The 18,853-nt window shown below is 44.3% G+C and overlaps 1 protein-coding gene across 1 annotated transcript in view; it reads right to left on the reverse strand.

Annotated features, from left to right (window-relative positions):
• The window catches only part of GRAP2 (GRB2 related adaptor protein 2), a 48,766-nt gene that overhangs the window by 22,379 nt on the left and 7,534 nt on the right, over positions 1-18,853 (reverse strand). The gene's annotated exons all lie outside the window — the stretch shown is intronic.

Here is an 18,853-nt window from a genome sequence, read left to right on the forward strand (position 1 = left end):
ACTTGGATGATGTTGTGGCGCATTCTGGCGACGCAACCCGATTGAGTGACAGGCATGGCTTCCGCAAACTGACCTATCACGTCGCAGGTTCTGGAACAGGACAGGTAGGTGTCCTGCCCCCTCCCTAAAATAAATCCTGGCTACTCCCATGGCAACAAGTTCCTCTCAAAGCAGAAGTAAAATATGCTAGTGAGGAAGGCACATGTGAAGGGAGGGGGGACCTCATCACTTTTAAGGTAATGGTCCGCTGGAGACGCATCGCTGAGAGTTATCACCTGTCATTCCTAAATAGAAAAAGGATCTTCTTCGCACACTTCCTCCTGGGTGTCTTTCGGCACTTTCTGTTTCCTTGTTGCTTATTTTAGATGAATTTGAATTCATGTGACTGAACACGAGACAGGCAGAATGGAGGCCAGGCGTCTGGCAGCCGACACCCAGATTAGCTGGCACAATGTGACCTTGTTGTCCAGCATTCTGTTCCTGGGAAGTACATGCCGTGTTGCTGCACAGCCTTGCAGCTTGGTCCGCCTTGAGTGGCAGTAGCTCCTGCAGCCTCTTAAGAATTTGCCAGTAAGGCAGATCCAGAGAGTTGGGAGGCCATTTAGCTCAATCCAGTGCTTCATCTGTCACTGCCAGTTTCCTCCCTCCCTCCCCGATTAGCCCATGAAATCCAACGCTGCCAGCAAAGAGTGCAGACTGGAGAGATTCGAAAGCTAAGAGCTATGCAGAATAAAGTAGTTACAGATGTTGATTTACGACCAGTCAAATAAAAGAAGCACTGTACACAGAAGCGGCAACAAGCTTGGAGGGCTGGGAGTTTTAAAACTTTATATCCGCAAAATGGAGATTTATTAAATTCTGTCAATGATTAGAATCATACCACGCATAGGACCTGTTTTTATATCATTCTGGAAACTTTTATATCATCATGGATGCCAGTACACTTATTCATTTTTGTACAGAAAATGTAAACACAGGTTACAATTGGCAATGATGTATCTTACCACAATCCACCATTAAGAGTTTTCTCCATTAAATAACAATTTCCAGAAGTGTAGCTGTGTTAATCTGATGTGGCAAAAATGCCTTGCAGCACCATGAAAACAGTAATACAGGATGAGTGCTTTAAAAGAGGCCCTGTGGATACAGAGTACACATGTTCTGCAGGGCCTCTTTTAAAAGACTCACTCTGTATAAAACTGCATAGTTGAACTTCCTGATAAATTATAACCCCGCAATTTCATGTTGGACACTCAGGGCCGTCTTTACCCAGGGGTGCAAGGGGTGTGGTGCACCCGGGCACTGAATTCTGGGAGGTGCCAAATGTACAGTGGTACCTTGGGTTACATATGCTTCAGGTTACAGACTCCGCTAACCCAGAAATAGTACCTCGGGTTAAAAACTTTGCTTCAGGGTGAGAACAGAAATCGTGTTCCGGCGGCGTGGCAGCAGCAGGAGGCCCCATTAGCTAAAGTGGTGCTTCAGGTTAAGAACAGTTTCAGGTTAAGAACGGACCTCCGGAATGAATTAAGTACTTAACCCAAGGTACCACTGTATACCTACTGTAATCCGGTCCCTCTCGATTGGCGGCAGTGAAAAGCAATGGAGTGAAAGTCCCCCCCCTTCTGTTACTCTGTAGCATCAAATATTCCCACCGAGTCAGGAAAATGAAAGCTGTTATTTCCGCTGCGTCGTTGTTACAGGTGAGCAATTCTCCTCCCCCAAAAAGCTCAACAACGCCTCCCCTAAAAAATCTGGGGGCGGCTAAACTAAATTTGGAGCCGATCTTTGCACCCCGGCATATACTAAAGACGCCCTGTGGACACTACAGTATTAACGGAGCAATTCAACCCTGCTTTTGCATCCTTCACCCAGCCCCTCCTAGCCTCCCTAAGACCCTGCTGGTCTCCACCTGCAGAGGGAGGCATCTTCACTCCATTGGCACAGAGTTCCCTTCTGCCCACCACACGTGCAGGCAGGCAGAATCCTGAGCTGGCCTGGGATACACTGGATCCCAAGCTAACCCTGATGTGATCACATGACAGCATCAGGAACAATCCAAGCTCAATTGTTGTGCCAGCTCCAGATTGGAATCAATTTGCCCACCCCCCTAATCTTCCACCCCAGCCACTGCCCAGCAGGCCCACAGATGTGGTGGTGGCCCTGCCTGCTCTGTAAAGCCCCATTGGGCTATGGGGGGTTGGTAAAGGTAAATGTAAAGGGAACCCTGACTGTTACGTCCAGTCGCGGATGACTCTGGGGTTGCGCGCTCATCTCACTTTACTGGCTGAGGGAGCTGGCGTTTGTCCGCAGACAGCTTCCGCGTCATGTGGCCAGCATGTCTAAGCGGTTTCTGATGAACCAGAGCAGCACACGGAAATGCTGTTTACCTTCCTACCAGAGTGATACCTATTTATCTACTTGTATTTTGACGTGCTTTTGGACTGCTAGGTTGGCAGGAGCAGAGACCAAGCAACAGGAGCTCACCCCGTCACAGGGATTCGAACTGCCGACCTTCTGATCGGCAAGTCCTAGGCTCTGTGGTTTAACCCACAGCGCCACCCGCGTCCCCCTTGGGAGCTGGATGGTTCCCTAAATAGCTAACTGTCCTTATGCTGCATCTTTTATAGGTATGGGCTATCCTGGTTTCTGATAGCCCCAAAATCCTGGTCTTAAATTAAATTCCCTGCTGGGGTGAATAAATAAAATGCTAGAGAATCTTCACATAAGCTTGTAACATTCCTAATGAGAGAGAAAGCATATTGGAAATTTACAGCTTTATGAGAAATCTCTTTGCATGGATGTATCTTAAATGAAACGAATAATGTATGAATATAAATCCACATCCCACCCCCCATTCTTGCTACAACTGCACTTTTTGTGTACAATACTTATTTTCTGTGCCAAATTATAAACCAGTAGCTCATGTGCTTGTATATATGGTTATGTTATTGGTCCCTGCAAACTGCACTGCAGACAAGTTTATCTCTGCGCGGTTACAGCCTCTGCCCTCCTATTTGCATACCCTCTCAGATGAAAATAGGGGTGTCCTAAGGAAAAGCGGGACATTCCAGGATCAAATCAGAAACAGGGATGGCTTGTCTAAATCAGGAACGTCCCAGGAAAATAGGGACACTTGGAGGCTCTATATTTGCACCGCAGGTACAGGAGATGGTGGGGGCATGTATGGGTCACAGACCGATGTGCTTGAAGAAGCAACCCCCTTGGCTGGCTTTCCCATGTCACATCAATCATTATCTATCAAGAAGCCTATATATCAAGATAGCCTTCCATATCCTGGGGGTCTCCCGTTGCATTGGGCTGCAACACCTGATGGGAGTTATAGTCTAAATCATCTGGAGGGCATCTGGTGGAGGAAAGTTGTGCTAAGGCATCAAAACAGGGACATGGGAAACTCCCATGAAGATATGTGTCAGTAATAATTCTCTGGTAATTTATCCTTCCTCTTCATCTCTTGCCTGTAAAACGGCGTAACGGCTTATAGTTTAAGACAATTACACAGTCAGAAAGAAAGGATTTTTACTACATCTTGAGGAGCTGGCTATATATTCAAAAACCCTTTGCAGGCTAAAAGAGCTATCATAAACTTGTTGGATAGGCAGTTCTCAGGATAGGCGTGTGTTGGCTTGCTAGCTGATGAATGAGTCACGAACACCATTGTCTAGTAATAATAATATAATAATAGTGCAGACATAGGCAAACTCCGGCCTTCCAGATGTTTGGGACTACAATTCCCATCATCCCTGACCACTGATCCTGTTAGCTAGGGATAATGGGAATTGTTGTTCCAAACATCTGGAGGGCCGGAGTTTGTCTATGCCTGGTCTAGTGATTTCTTTGATCATGACTGGCTCTTCAGGTGCACTGGGACACTCTGTATGCATGTGTGTATGTGGGTGTACGAAATCATGTGCAGCGTTCTCCGACTGATCAAGGGGAAGATGAAGAGCATATATACCCATGGATGAGTTGTTTGCTTGAAAGGTGGTCATCGTGGCAGAGACAGTAACATTGCAAAAGTACTGATGACTGGCTTTAACTAAAACTACGTATGCATTAACAATCCTTCCCGTTCCAGTGTGTACTCCCACTAAGTTGGTTGAAGCCCTGCTCGTATGATATTAGCCAATGGATCTTTCTTCAAAGCAATTTCCATTTGATTTGAAAACATATGCTGCTGTTAAGCTGAGGTGTGAACATTTGAGATAGCCATTGCACATGCACAGATGACAGCTTCATGAATACAGATTTGCGGGGGAGGGGGTTTGCAGGTGCAGAGAAACCAAACAGATAATGTGCATTGGGTGAAGACCTCCCCACCCATTCTCTGGTGTGTACAGCAACTGCAGATGAGACTTGAAACAGTGAGGAAGAGCAGTCATCCTCTTGCATTTTAAGCCATTACATGCAACATTAGCCACAATCCGCATCTTTCCTGTAATTTCTTACGAAATAATGTGTTTTTATGTGTTTCTTCCAAACTGGCTTCAGCCAGTATTGAGAACAAGAATGACCTAGCTGTCAACAGCATGAGACTCTTAATCTCAGGGCCATGGGTTACAGCCCCACTTTGGGTGAAAGATTCCTGCATTGCAGGGGGTTGGACTAGATGACCCTTGTTGGTCCCTTCCAACTCTACAATTCTGCGAAAACACAGCCTTAGCATAAGCAGAATCTTTTATTTGCGGAGCCTAGTGGCAGTAACTAACCCTTCTTGAATAAAAATAAGTTTGCAAAATAACTCGATTACAGGTTTTAAAGATGCATTTTGGAAAGATGGTTTAAAACTCCAACCTCCAAAAAGATATTAATGTTAGTTGAGGCAGGATCCCTTAAAAGGAGCAACATTTAGGAAGCGTAAAATGACGACTCTTGCTTGTTTTCATTTTCACCGATTCCAACTTCAGTGAGAGACTGAGACAGAGCCCTCTTGAAACAACCGAACAGATGGATTAAATGTGGTTGCTGTTATTTTTTATTGCCAGGGGCTGGATTTACAAGTGGCTGAAATATCATATATGCTTGGCCTGAAAAATTGTGCTAATGCCAGCACCTAAAGCTCTTCTTCAGCTTACTTCACTGCTCCTGACTAGTAATTTTGCCTTTGAAACCTGCATAACACTTTTCAACAAATGAACTTAAAGCAACCCCTAAATATTTCCTTGCGGATCTCAAAGAGCAGGACTGGATTCTTTTTGACCCCCCCCCCCCCCCGTTAATGGTTTGTTCTTCTCTATGCATATGCAACAGAGTTCCACCCTGACATTTGTGAGGTTTCCTTTCCTCTTGCTTTCGTCTTTACTTATGTTCCTCAAGGACCTTTTATCCAAGGCGATATCAAAGGCCCTTTCACACTGGGAATGAAATCCTGCCTTTTCCTATGCTGAGTCTCACATACATTTCTGCAACCTATCAAAGTTAACTGTTTGATTCTATGCAATATATAGCTCTGTAAAGGAAGCTGTTGCTGTTATTATACACACCCAGCCATAATTTACAATAGTCAATTACCTATCTCCCTGCTGAGTACTGTGGGGAAAGCCTTTGCCTGTGTAGTTCTCAACAGATTACAGTCACTTGCTGACAGTGTATCCCGAGTCACAATGGGGCTTTAGAGCTCAGAGATAGACAGTTGACATGATTTTCTCACTGTGTCAGCTGCAGGAGAAATGCTGATATGCCCCTTGTACATTGCCTTCACAGACCTGACAAAGGCCTTTGACCTTGTCAGCCAAAAAGGATTATTCTCGATAAAACAGGATGCCCACCTCAGCTCCACAAGATACTGTCCTTCCATGAGAACATGCCTAGCGCTGTCCAGTATGACAGGTCATCCTTGGATGGCTTCCCTATAAAGAGCGGTGTGAAACAGGGCCGTGTTCTCGCCCCAATTCCCCTTGGCACATTCTCCTCCCTGTTGCTCTCCTATGCCTTCAGCTCAACTGAAGAGAGTGTCTTCCGAGGAGTGATTGGGGTCTGTTCAATCTAGTCATCTCCATGCCTGTACAAAAGCGTGGTGGATCCTTATCTGAGAGATGTTGCTTGCAGATGATGCAGCCTTGACACCACATTCCAAGAAGTTGGTTCTTACCATCAGCCTGATGAAGACCAACATCCTTGGTCAGGACAGTACTCCATGCATCAGACCCACACGCCTGAGGTAGTAGGCAATTTTGTCTACCTGGGCTCCACCATAATCAGCAAACCTCTCCATCAACACTGAGCTGGGCAAGCGTATTGGCAAGACAGCTATGGCATAAAGGTATGGGAGGATGTGATACTAATCACCAATATCAAGATAAAGGTCTACTGATGAAGCAGTTGTTGCCCCCTCCCACAAAGCAGTAGCTTTACACCAGCTGAGGGAGCAACCATGTTTTGCATGGCTGAGTCCAACCTTTCCCAAAATTCTGTTTGTTGCAACCAAACAAATTCCAAGTTTCACTAAAAGGAGCAGAGTCTTAAAGGTCAATTGAGAGATACCACCACCAAATACTTGCATATCTGGTTAACCGACATCCATGCCAGCCAGTCTATTGCACAGAGCAAAAGGCCATGTCAGGGGCTGTTCTATGCATCATTAAAAGCACCAGCGTTTTGCCAGGTCAGTTTGATACATGTTCTCAATGTATTATCAGTCTGAAGCTACATTAATTTTCATGACCTGGGAATTATCTGGAATAGAGCACCTCCTACCAGACCCAAGCGAGCTCTTTGCAGTATGGTTCCAGTGATTGGATCTATTGCCCACTGAGCATTCCAATGAGAGAGGTACTGTGAACTGCCCATTAGCCCAGCCATCTGGCAATGTAATAAGCCGGATAATTTCCTATACAGCTGCAAGCACCATCTCACGACAAAGCCCCCTTTATTCAATCCATGAAGCAAAATTGATTTCTGTTTCATATATACAAATGAAAACAACCAGTAATGCATTGTGGGCAAACCCCCCACTATTTTAAAAATTATTTTAAAGTTCACCTTTCATATAGGTTTGTGCAGTTTTATACCATCAGTTTTATACCACACCTGCAACTATATTACAGGCTCGCTACACTTTATGGTGGCACAATGTGTCAGTATCTAGGTTCTGTTGAAATTCTATAACCTAAGGGTGGGTGGGTTTGAAAGCAAATATGCAACAGGCACCCGTACTTTTCCTCCCAAACTATCTCCCCCCAAGTCTACTTTCTCTTAGATTACTACTCAGAAACCCACTGGAGAAAAAACATATGGGGGAGAGATTTCAAAGGGAAAGTGAGGGCAGAGAAAGAATTATGTACCCTCTTTCTTCTAGCATTAAGTATTAACACCTTTCCGATTTTATAGAAATTCACCAGCAACCTGCCTCCTTAAATACAGGATCTGCCACCATCACATCCAATTAGTGCTTGAGCTACTTTCGTTTAACAAGGGGAGCAAATTTACACTTATGCAACTGAGAACAAGGGCTGGCCATACACTTTTGAATTTAAGTGTGGCTTAATCAGATTAATTTCAACAAACAAAATTAAACAATTAAACCAGTAGACATGTATGAGTATTTACAAGGCCTTTCATTTCGTGATTCTACTTTAAAAAACAAACAGACCCAAAGATGCTTGGAGATGAGATCCAGACTTGTGTCTGATAAAGAGGACTTGCACAGACGATTGTTACCAATACAGCAATGCTGGCTCAGATCCCCAGAAATCAGAACTCCAATACACACACACCATCCTGAACCACAGGGTACCTGGCAGCAAGTCCTGCTGAGTGCACAATCCTATAGCAGATGGTAGCACACAGTCCGGCAGGCGAACAAGTCCAAAGCCCCAGCAGGCAAATTCCCATCTCTACAACTATGATCCAAGGGTTAGGGCATCTGGAGGTCAGTCCTGCACACACACAGCCCCAAACAGCTCTCTGGAACATCCAAGCCATGGTCCAATCAACCTGGGCAGTTGAGCAAGCACAGCCCCTCAGCTTGGCTTCGCTTTTGTACTTTGCCTGCTGATTGCAGCATCTGGGCTTGACGAGGCAGGTGACCCTCACCTGTTCTGAGCCTACTTCAGCTGAGGAATCACATACCTCCACCCAAAGCTAACAAGCCCCATCTGGCTAGCTAGGGAATTGGGCTCTAGGCTCTTGCCTGCCTCAATTTTCTAGAACGCCCCTCCCGCTGCTCCCTATGCATCAGAACCCACCATGTTCGTGGAGACAGGGGCCCCTCTGGCTCTGGGGCCTGCTGCTCTGGTTCCTGTGCATTGACCCCCATCCCCTCACTACCCTATGAGCACTTCCTACACCAACCTCTCCTCCCCCATCCCCAGCTTGCCCCAGTTGTCCCAGTCCCAGCTATACCTTTAGCAGGATTTCTCTTCCTCCTCCCTGCCATCCTGTCAGTTCATCACACACACACACACACACACACACACACACACACACAAACGTCATTTTGAAATGGTTGAGACTCCCGTTACACAACTGAGTTTCTTTTTTTTTTTAAAAATGAATCTATTATATACAAAACAGGAACAGAAATATCTCACTAAGGCAGCACTTTCTGAGTAACGATTCTACCGTCTTTGATTTCTTGACAAATTATTTGTGTCAGGAGGTAAAGTCATTTGTTTGTTCGTGTATCTTTTTAACCCTTTTGGTTTTCTGTCTTGAAATGTAAAATAGGTATAAAAAAATTAAAGTAAAATTTTGAGAGGAACAAGAGTGTAAGTCAGGTTGCTTTAGTTAACATTTGAGGTTAATTGGAATTTGGCCCTCAGGCTCTCTTTTTAACATCTAAACTGGCCCAGCCATTTCTTAATTAGTTTGGCTCAGGAAAGTAATACTGTCAAGAAGTGAGGAGGCAAAGCCTAAGAAGGTGCGATCTTGGAACTGGGAGGATTTTCAGTTGTCATGTTTTGCAGTGAGCAACAATTCATCAACCAACGGATAAAAGAGTGTTGGACTGCAAATTCACAACTAGTGGAGGGTTATGAATGGGAGCTGTCCAGCTTTTCTTCATCTTCCATCTATTCCTGTCCCACACTCAGATATGTCCCACATACAGCAATTCATCCTCTTCCTTGTAGCATCTCTGACTAAGGACAGCTGGTTTAGGACGTGTGTAATGGCAAGTCATTAATGGGCAGTTATTGCTTCAGAGAAGGATCAAGTACACAGGGCAGGCATGTGTGTCTGTGCAGAGCGTTACCAATATATCTTTGTCAAGGCCGGCTGCAACGCCTGCTTTCCGGATTCTGCCCTCAAATCTCGGAATGTGATGCTTCGGCTGCCCTACTCACATCTGGTCTAATGGATTCATTTGTGCCAGTCACTTCACTGCAAACCTGTAAGCACATTCCACCATGGGCTGCTTCTTATTAACCCTAGCCCACCCCACTCCAAATACAGACTGCTAATTTAATTGCTGGCTCATGCACTTCAATTTCTCCTCTGTAAAATTCAAAGAATAATGACCTTAACCCCATAGAAATATTGGAATCGTTTAGGGAGGTGGTGGGGGAGTCCTCTCATATATAAATAATAATAATAATAATAATAATAATAATAATAATAATAATTATTATTATTATTATTATTATCCCTGTATGAGGAAGTTTTTAATGTTTGATGTTTTGTTGTGTTTTTATATTTTGCTGGAAGCCACCCAGAGTGGCTGAGGCAACCTAGTCAGATGGGCAGCATATAAATAATAAAATTGTTGTTGTTGTTGTTGCTGCTGCTGCTGCTACAGATCTTAGGTGATTGTTACTCAAGAGGAACACTTAGCTTTCTCCCTGAGTGACTATGTATTAAAATCATTAAATGGGATTAAAGGTAAAGGGTAAAGGGACCCCTGACCATTAGGTCCAGTTGTGGATGACTCTGGGGTTGCGGTGCTCATCTCGCTCTACTGGCTGAGGGAGCTGGTGTACAGCTTCCGGGTCATGTGGCCAGCATGACTAAGCCGCTTCTGGTGAACCAGAGCAGCGCATGGAAATGCCATATACCTTTCTGCTGGAGTGGTACCTATTTATCTACTTGTACTGTGTGCTTTCTGCGTTGATAATATTGCTATGGTTATTATGGGGTTTAGAAAGTCATCAATCCAAGTCTTTATTAAGGGTTTATTTGGAACTATGGCCTGTATGCTGGTTTTCACAGCCCACAGGCAGGGCATGAAGACAAAGGCCTTTTCTTCCATTTTCCCACTCCTGCACTCCAGCAACTGGTAAGAACATAAATACATAAGAAGCATTTTCTGGATCAAGCCAGTGGCCCCTTTAGTCTGTTTCCCCTGTGGGAAACCCTCAAGCAGAACCTGAGCACAAGAATATTCTCTCCTCCTGTGGTTTCCAGCAACTGGTATTCTGAAGCACTACTGCCTCCCACTGTGGAACCAAAGCACAGCCATCATGGCTAGTAGCCATCTCCATGAATTCGTCGCATCCAAGTTGGTGGCCATCACTAGTGGTAATAAGAGTTATATCGCCTCTGAGCAAGGAGGTATCATTTAACTATTGTGGCTTATAGCTGCTGACAGAATGATCTTTCATGAATTTATATATGGATTGTATGATGACTTTAGTAAGGATTGCACATAAAATTCCAAATTCCAGTAGTGGATGGATAGTAGAGAAGGAATGTAACACAACTGGCCACCCGTCAGTCATGCACCACTCTCTTTGCAGGACAGGGTGGAGGAAAATGTTCACAAACAGGAAAATTCAGCTGCAAGGTGAGGGGGAAATCAATGCTTGCAGATGAAAATAATCATGATGTTCCTATCACTGGCAGGTCCATAGACCTGAGCAACAATGATAATGGTCGATCCTGCCTTCTCAGTATTCCCTGATAACAGTTTGAGCTGTTGTTAAACTGAGCAGGGGTAGCATAGTCACCAGAACAAAATTAAAATGTGCTGCATGGGTGGCTGATTTTCTTTTCTGCTAGTCGGCAGGAGAGAGAGGGAGATAGAGAGACTTTTCACTACTGCTCTGCAATTCTAGCCTGATTCACTCAACCAAACATTCTTTTCCAGAATGTAAATTATCCCTCTGATGAGTGGTCTGTGACTGTGGTGTCTGCTAAGCCTTCATCTTTGCACCAGAAAAGGATGATATTCCTTTTGCCTCCCCACCTGCTGATCTCTGTCTCTCATGTGGCTTTAATCATGATAAATCTATTCTAATGTTCTTCATAAGACAAACAATACACCACTAATCTACCATGATCTGGGTTCTGGCATTACTGAGATTAACCTTTTATCTATTATGTGGAGTGCAAAGTTAATATGCTCCCTCCCATTAACTATTTGTTATGTAGTGGACCCCACTCTGCTTCACACTTGCTACTTAAAAGTCAGCAACTGAAAAATGCATCATTTGAAATAAGAAATGTGCTTAAAACGTCTTTCTTTTCTTCCTCTAAACTACCCCTCAACTGCCTTGATTCTGCCAGGACAGTCCCTGAATTGATAAAGCCACCACAGTTTCTGATCTGAAAGTGAGGTGTTGTGATTTCGAGGTTTTGTCTCTGCCCCCCAGCACCACCTTGGCTGTGGATCCTGCCTCTCTGCCTTGTGCAACATGGTGGCCAACTCCAAACTTGGTGGCACAGCTTGATGATGTCATTTGCCAGGGCACTACTGGGAGTCAGAAGCAGAGGGTGTATGCATAGGCTTAAAAGGGCAGTGGTGCAGATTGCAGCTGGCAGTGGCGGTGGGTGAGCCTTGAGCGGCTAGCAGGATGAGGGAGTGGGTGGGGGAAAAGAGAAGTAGGGCTGGTAGCTGTTTCAGTTACCATAGAAAGCCTACAACTTGACCCTCTTTGGGGACTTTTCCTAAATGAACTCTATGCCAAAACAAATTAAACGAGCTTAGTGAAAGTAGCTTCTGGGCAGAGGAGATGCACTGAGATATAATATCTGCCGACTAAGCAATTTTATCAATATTAAATTAATTGTTTCTGTAGCAAGAGTAATGGTTTCTGGGCCTTAAATCCAGATGAGCAAAGCAGGGAAGTAAGTATAGGAACTGCAAAAGCTATCCAGTGATACAGGACGAAAGCAGGCTTTGCAGGAGTTTAGCTCCATTGTTTGGTTTCATCTCATGAAGTCTTGTTGCTATGCACTTAGATTCCAACTGACTCTGTTCAGAAACACATCCAGTCATCTGGTTTGCTACTTCTGTTTCTTATGCCTGCCATTGAGAGTATCTTCTTTCCTTTTCCTTTAACTGCACCATGGCTTTTAATCTATAGCTAGGTAATGGACCAGTGCTATGAACAGCAGTGGGCTCCTCTCCAGGTCACCCACTAGTAGGGTTGCCTTGTTTCAAAAAGTAAAAATGAAGACACGCTGAAAATTGTTGAGTTTTTTAAAAAGAAGACCCCAATAATGCCAAAAAACCCATGATTTTTTGGTGAAAATTTCTCATGTAACTGGTGCCTAAATGCCTGTAATTCTGCATGATAATCCCAGTTAGGTTTCTCAGAGCGGCTTCTAACCGCAGAATGAGAGCAAAAGTGCAGTGTAATTTTTTGCTTTACTTGCCGAATATCCAGGACAAACTGCTGCCTTCCAGAAATTTCCCCTTCTGCCTTTGAAATCCTGGTATGGTCCGGGAAATCCGGACGTATGGGCAGCCCTACCCACTAGCTTATGACAGGTTGTGGCCATGGCCTCAAAATCAATGAATTATCCAGTTTCTTGTTAGCCAAGAAGATAAGCATAGATGCCCTTTTCTTAGTATTCATGGCATGTTTTTCATTCCCATGACAACAGTGAAGACAATGATGTTGCAGCCTGTTCACCAGCTTAGGTTAGCTGCAGCCTCACTGTGCAGCTGAGGCACACGTTGCAAAAGTAATCAGCAATCTACCACTTCTCTGAGATCTTATCTGACGAGGATCTGCAGCAGGGAACCACAAGGTCTTCAAGCCTCTTTGTTAGAATGTGTGTGGCAAAAATTGGAACTTTGTGCAAAGTGCATGATGACTCATCTGACATTTTCAGCTTGACTGAAGACAGTGGTTACCTTTAATTCAAATCTCAATACACTATCCACGCTTATACTTTCAGCCGGTAGGAATAAATTATTCTGCATGCTGCATAGATGCAAAAATTCAAGGTGATGCTAGTTAAAGCATGATGCTCTGTACATGTGGGAGCAAGTGCTTGCAAGCATCAAGGACAAGCTCTAGACCTTGAACTGGTCTGGATGAGGATTTGTCTCTACATATCTTCCCTTCCTCCCCTGTGACTCTGTGCACCTCCTATTGTCTCACCATCCCACCTTCGACCAGCTACTGCCACTGCTGCTGTCACTTCAGCCCCAGGACCAAAGAACAGTGGCGTAGCGTGGGTTGTCAGCACCCGGGGCAAGGCAAGTAATTTGCACCCCCTAACCCGTGGATTTGCGCCCCCTAACCCTAACCCCCAGATGTTGCGCCCGGTGCAGCCGGCCCCCCCCTGCACCCCCCACGCTACGCCACTGCCAAAGAAGGGGAGGAATAAGAAGCAACCCTCCTCTTGAAATGCTACTAGTTACATAGATGTTAGGAGAAGTAGTAATAGCAGTAGCACAAAGGTATAAGAAGCAGAATTTTATGCAGCTAGCTTTCAAGTGCCACCGCAGAGTTATAACAGATTGCTAAGAAGCATGTGAAGGACAACCAAAAGCGTCCCCTCCATGACTGATACCAAGGACAGATGCTCAGTTTGTTCAATGTGTGGGCCAGCCCTGCATGCATGCATTTTGAGTAAGGGTGTCAAAATTAACCAGGTCATTTGTCTGCAGCAGTAAGAATGAGCATACAGATACTTAGCCCTATTCATTCATTTATTTGCTTTTACATCCAAGGAAATCAAGGTAGTGCCCATGGCTCTGCTGCTCTCCCTATTTTCCACACAACAACAACCCCGTGAGGTATGTTAGGCTTCATGGCTCAGCAGGGATTTGAACTCTGGAGTAGGATATGACTCCAGCACCCTAACCACTATGCCACACTGGTTTCGTGTTGCCTATGACAAGCTTTGCCAACCTGGAGCCTTGCAGATGTTTTGGGCTACAACTCCCATCATCTCCAGCCAGCATGAGTTTGGGTTACAACTCCCATAAACCCCAGCCAGCATAGCTGTGCTGCTGGGAATGCTGGGAGATGTAACCCAAAGCTTATGAGGGCACCAGGTTGCAAACACAGTATATGAACCTAGCTGTATACCAGTTAATTGCCTGCCATTTTTGTAATTTGTGGGAGTGTACACAAGTGCAGCACAGGGTAGGCGTGCCTAAAGCATATACAGTGGTACCTCGGATTAAGAACTTAATTTGTTCTGGAGGTCCATTCTTAACCTGAAACTGTTCTTAACCTGAGGTACCACTTTAGCTAATGGGGCCTCCCGCTGCCGCCGCGCGATTTCTGTTCTCATCCTGAAGCAAAGTTCTTAACCCGAGGTACTATTTCTGGTTTAGTGGATTCAGTAACCTGAAGCATTTGTAACATGAAGCGTCTGTAACCCAAGGTACCACTGTACAATGGTTACCAGGCACATTCACAATGCGAGCCTATCCACGTCTACTTAGTTCAACTGGGCTTACTCTCAGATAACTGCATAGCATTGCAGTGTCAGATTGCATAAGGATTTCCTTGTGCTTCTGCACCCCACATAGGATGGAAGAAAATCTTTAGATGGCCCTAATTGTTTTGGCTGAGAATGGACAGATTTTTCTTTTACAGATTTCATATGGAACACCTGACATGTGCCCTTGCTGAACATATAAGAGACTAACTACTGTGCATTGGCTGGATTATTAGGGGTTAGCACATGAGCAGCCAGGCTTCAGATTCTATCACTGCTATGAAGGCCACTAGGTGTCTATGGTCAGATTACTGTCTCTCAGTCTGCCTTAATATGGTGGTTGGGATGTTCTTGGAGAAAAAGAAGTAAATTAAGATCATGAATGGTGTCATGAAAGTGAACACACACCAGGGAACCATCCTAACATATAAAAAGATAAGAACAAGGCGTAGGCTTGAAGAATTATATAGATTTTTACACACACTATGGATGACACCTGGACATTGTTCCCAAATTAAACTGCTCATGTGGAAATCTGAATGGCAAAATCCGAAATTAAAATGTTGAATTCTGAATTGTATTACAAATATGTGTACATGGTGGGTGGATGCATTAGCACTGTGATTTTTTGTTGTAATATTTTCCAGCCAACTTTGTAGTACTCCCTAATACTGTTCATTCCCTGCTCTTATTTCATTAATGTCGCTGTGCACTGAGCTGACATTTTCAGTGAACAATTTATAATGAGGCCTACAGTTTCTTGCTTGATGGTAACAGCAAACTGAGGACTCAGCATTTTATATGTATAGTTACTTTTTCCTAATGTAAATTACTTTACACTCATCAACACTGAATTTCATCATTTTATTGCCCACTCACCTAGTTTTGCAAAACCCTCTAGTAATTCATGATACTCTGTTTCTGACTTGACTCTTTCATTAATTTTGCAAACCCTACAAGTGTTACTGGCTTGCAGTTCACCTTCCTGCTCACATTGCTCATCAATGCATTAAATAATGGCAGTCCCAATACAGAATCTTGGAGAACACACACACACACACACACACACACACACACGTTACATTTCCTGCTTTGTTACATAGCTAGTACTAATTAGAAAAGATCCGGCTGTGTGGCTTACCATGAAAATTACATTTATTAATGCAATAGGAAATGCTTTGGAATAATAGGTAAAAGCTTAACTACATCAAAATCATTTTAAAACATACGACCATTTACTATTTTCAGATGCAGCATAATGTAAAACAGCTTCTTGGTCAGCAGTAATAAGATATGAAAGCAGGACTCTTTAAGGAAATGGTGGTGGGTGGATGTGCATGATTTGTCCCTGTATTTACACCAGGGGGGTGATGAAACAACTGAGATCAGTATAAAGTAAGTACCTTTTCCCTCAGCGCTTCTTATGTCTGCTCCCAGGAGCCAGGAGCTGAAGGGGACATCAGTCCTGGTGAGGAAGCCCTGCCCACTGAAGGACTAACAGAGTCATTGGTAACCTGGCACCCTCCAGATGTTTTGGGCTTCAACTCCCATCAGCCCCAGTCAGCACAGTTGTCTAAAATATCTGAAAGGAGCCAAACTGGCAAATGCTGGGCTAACACCTGACTTGGTCTGGCAGCCATTTCCAGACTGAGATAATTTATTATGAGACCAACAGTGGCCCATATTCAGCAGCAGCAGAGGGCCAATTATTTTTTAAAACCACGAGGACAGTATCTTACAACAGGTAGGTACAACATCCTACAAACACTTTCTGTCCAGGAAAGTCTCATTAGCACCTTGCCAGTCGACACTGTAAGGCTAGCGCTGCAACTGCACGTCATCTAGATTTTCTGCTAAAACTGAAGGGGGCGGGAAGGAATGCCAATTCCAGAATAAACTGCTGGAGTGGAACCAAGCTTTCCACCAGCACTTTTCATTCTTTGCTTGGAAGGTGACAATTTCCTTTCTGTATGTTGGCATTCCCAGTCACTGGGTGAATGGAATCAAGGGTGATCTGGTTTTCTGAAAGGGTCCAATACATGATGGATTTCATAACCCCCGTGCACTGAATGAAGAAGCTAGATTTTCGTATAGGTGTGTGCAATAAAAGCTTATGAGGAATGTGCTGCCTTATGCAATACAAAAGGCTATAATGTCAGCCCGGGCTTCTATTCTACAGAATAATTATGCTTCCTGGAAAAGTATAGTCCTTAATAGGACACAGAGAGAATAATGATACAGAAGATTAGGCACTGAACTTGGACAAGGTTCAGATTCAGTTTCCATCTGATGGCATCTCTTTCTTCAGGCTTTTCATATCAGAAAATGGAAAAATTGGGGGACTTCTGCTGTTCTTCGTTTTGGCTGACTTGGAAGTCCAAAATCTAAAATGCAAGTCATTTCCCACATCCAATTATGGAGCGACTTGCCCTCTCAGGAACTAATAACCTGGATGAACTTTGCCTTCCCCTCAACATTCTGAAATATTTTATATTATTACCTACAAGCTTCATCTAATAAGGTGTAGCTGCTTCATTGGTCTCCTAGCTATTCTCAACCCACTGTCATTTTTTCGAGCCTTTATCATTCTGTTTCTCTTGTACTTTGGGGAAAAGATGAATCCCTTCTGACTTTCTTTGTCAGCTGAGATATTTTTGGGAAGGCAGCCTTTTTATGATACAAAAGTGGGCCAAGCTTTCAAAAGGACCACCACACCCGACACACACGCACACACACCACAGTAACTTTCTATGTTGTAATCAAAACAAGCACTAATTTCTAAGGCAATTTATGCATTAGCCATATTTGACAGAGGAACATGAAAGCTGCAGGTGCTGCTGCAAAACGTTAAACAACGTGCTCTTCATCCAGGCCAATAAATTAATGAATCCCTAAAATTACTTGATGTAATGATGTCAACAATATATAAAACCTCCATGCTCACATAATGTGCAATCATAATAAGGTACAGAAAGTGCCTGGGTACTGAATTCATTTTTAAAAGGTGTGTGGGGGGGGAATAGTAGAAAAATCTCACTATACTAAAGAAAAGACAGCAAACACAAAATGAAACTGGACAACATTGCAAAAGAAGGCAAAATAAACACCTTGTATGTATCCAATCAACCCTTCATGCCAAACAGCAGTATAATAAACAGCAGAGCAATTGCAACCTCAGATCAATGCTGCTGCTGGCAGCTAGGATGTGGTGGGCAGTCTCCTTCTGCCATGCATGGCCACGCTCTGCAGAAATCCCTACTCTGCCTGCTGAAAGTGCAGTGAGGGGGGGCACACTACTGGTGCTAATGAACAATTATGAGACCCTGAAATTGGGTGTCACAAGGGAGGAGGGGGGTTGATGATGCAGACTTTGAATCCAAAGCTGGCCCCTTTCTTGGAAAGGGACCCAATGTGAACCCCTGAACTGCACCAGCCTAAAATTGGTGCAGAGAATATTGGCGGGAATACTGTTCCCTCCTGAGCTTCAGCAGCTGGCAGGGCTGCAGCTGTGGGCGAGAATCCGCCACTCCCCCCCGTGCCCCCCCCCCCGTTATTCAGTCTTGGGGAAAAGTTAAACAACTACAACGCCTGAAGTTTTGCATGGGCATATTGAATCCTTTGAAAGATGAACACATTCAATAGTGCTTCAGATGGCCCTTTGCAATGCCCTACTGTTAGAGGGCTGGGTACCCTCCACCACACAGTGGCATTCAGCAGGGGATGCGGGCAACCCTCCAGAGAACTGCCTCACAAGCCATTGGCTGGTTGCCTGTAGAGTGATGATAAGTAGTTACAAAGGTATCAGAGCTGACATAGAGATACCTTGCCACACCCTTCCCTACCTTGGCACATGATTCCTCAGCAGCACAGTCAGCATACAATGTTTTGTGTGTTGGCCAAGCTATGCAGAACTTTAGGCTCAAGCTCTTAAAAATACATGGCTGGATGTGGATTTGAGTAAAGACCAACCTGGTGGTCTCCCTCCTCCATTGCTAAGTACCGTATTTTTCGCTCTATAAGACGCACCAGACCACAAGACGCACCTAGTTTTTGGAGGAGGAAAACAAGAAAAAAAATATTCTGAATCTCAGAAGCCAGAACAGCAAGAGGGATCGCTGTGCAGTGAAAGCAGCAATCCCTCTTGCTGTTCTGGCTTCTGGGATAGCTGCGCAGCTTGCATTCGCTCCATAAGACGCACACACATTTCCCCTTACTTTTTAGGAGAGAAAAAGTGAGCCTTATAGAGCAAAAAATACGGTACTTGTGGCTT

Source organism: Podarcis tiliguerta (genome assembly GCF_965153285.1).
Source record: "Podarcis tiliguerta genome assembly, chromosome: 10".
Classification (NCBI taxonomy): Eukaryota; Metazoa; Chordata; class Lepidosauria; order Squamata; family Lacertidae; genus Podarcis; species Podarcis tiliguerta.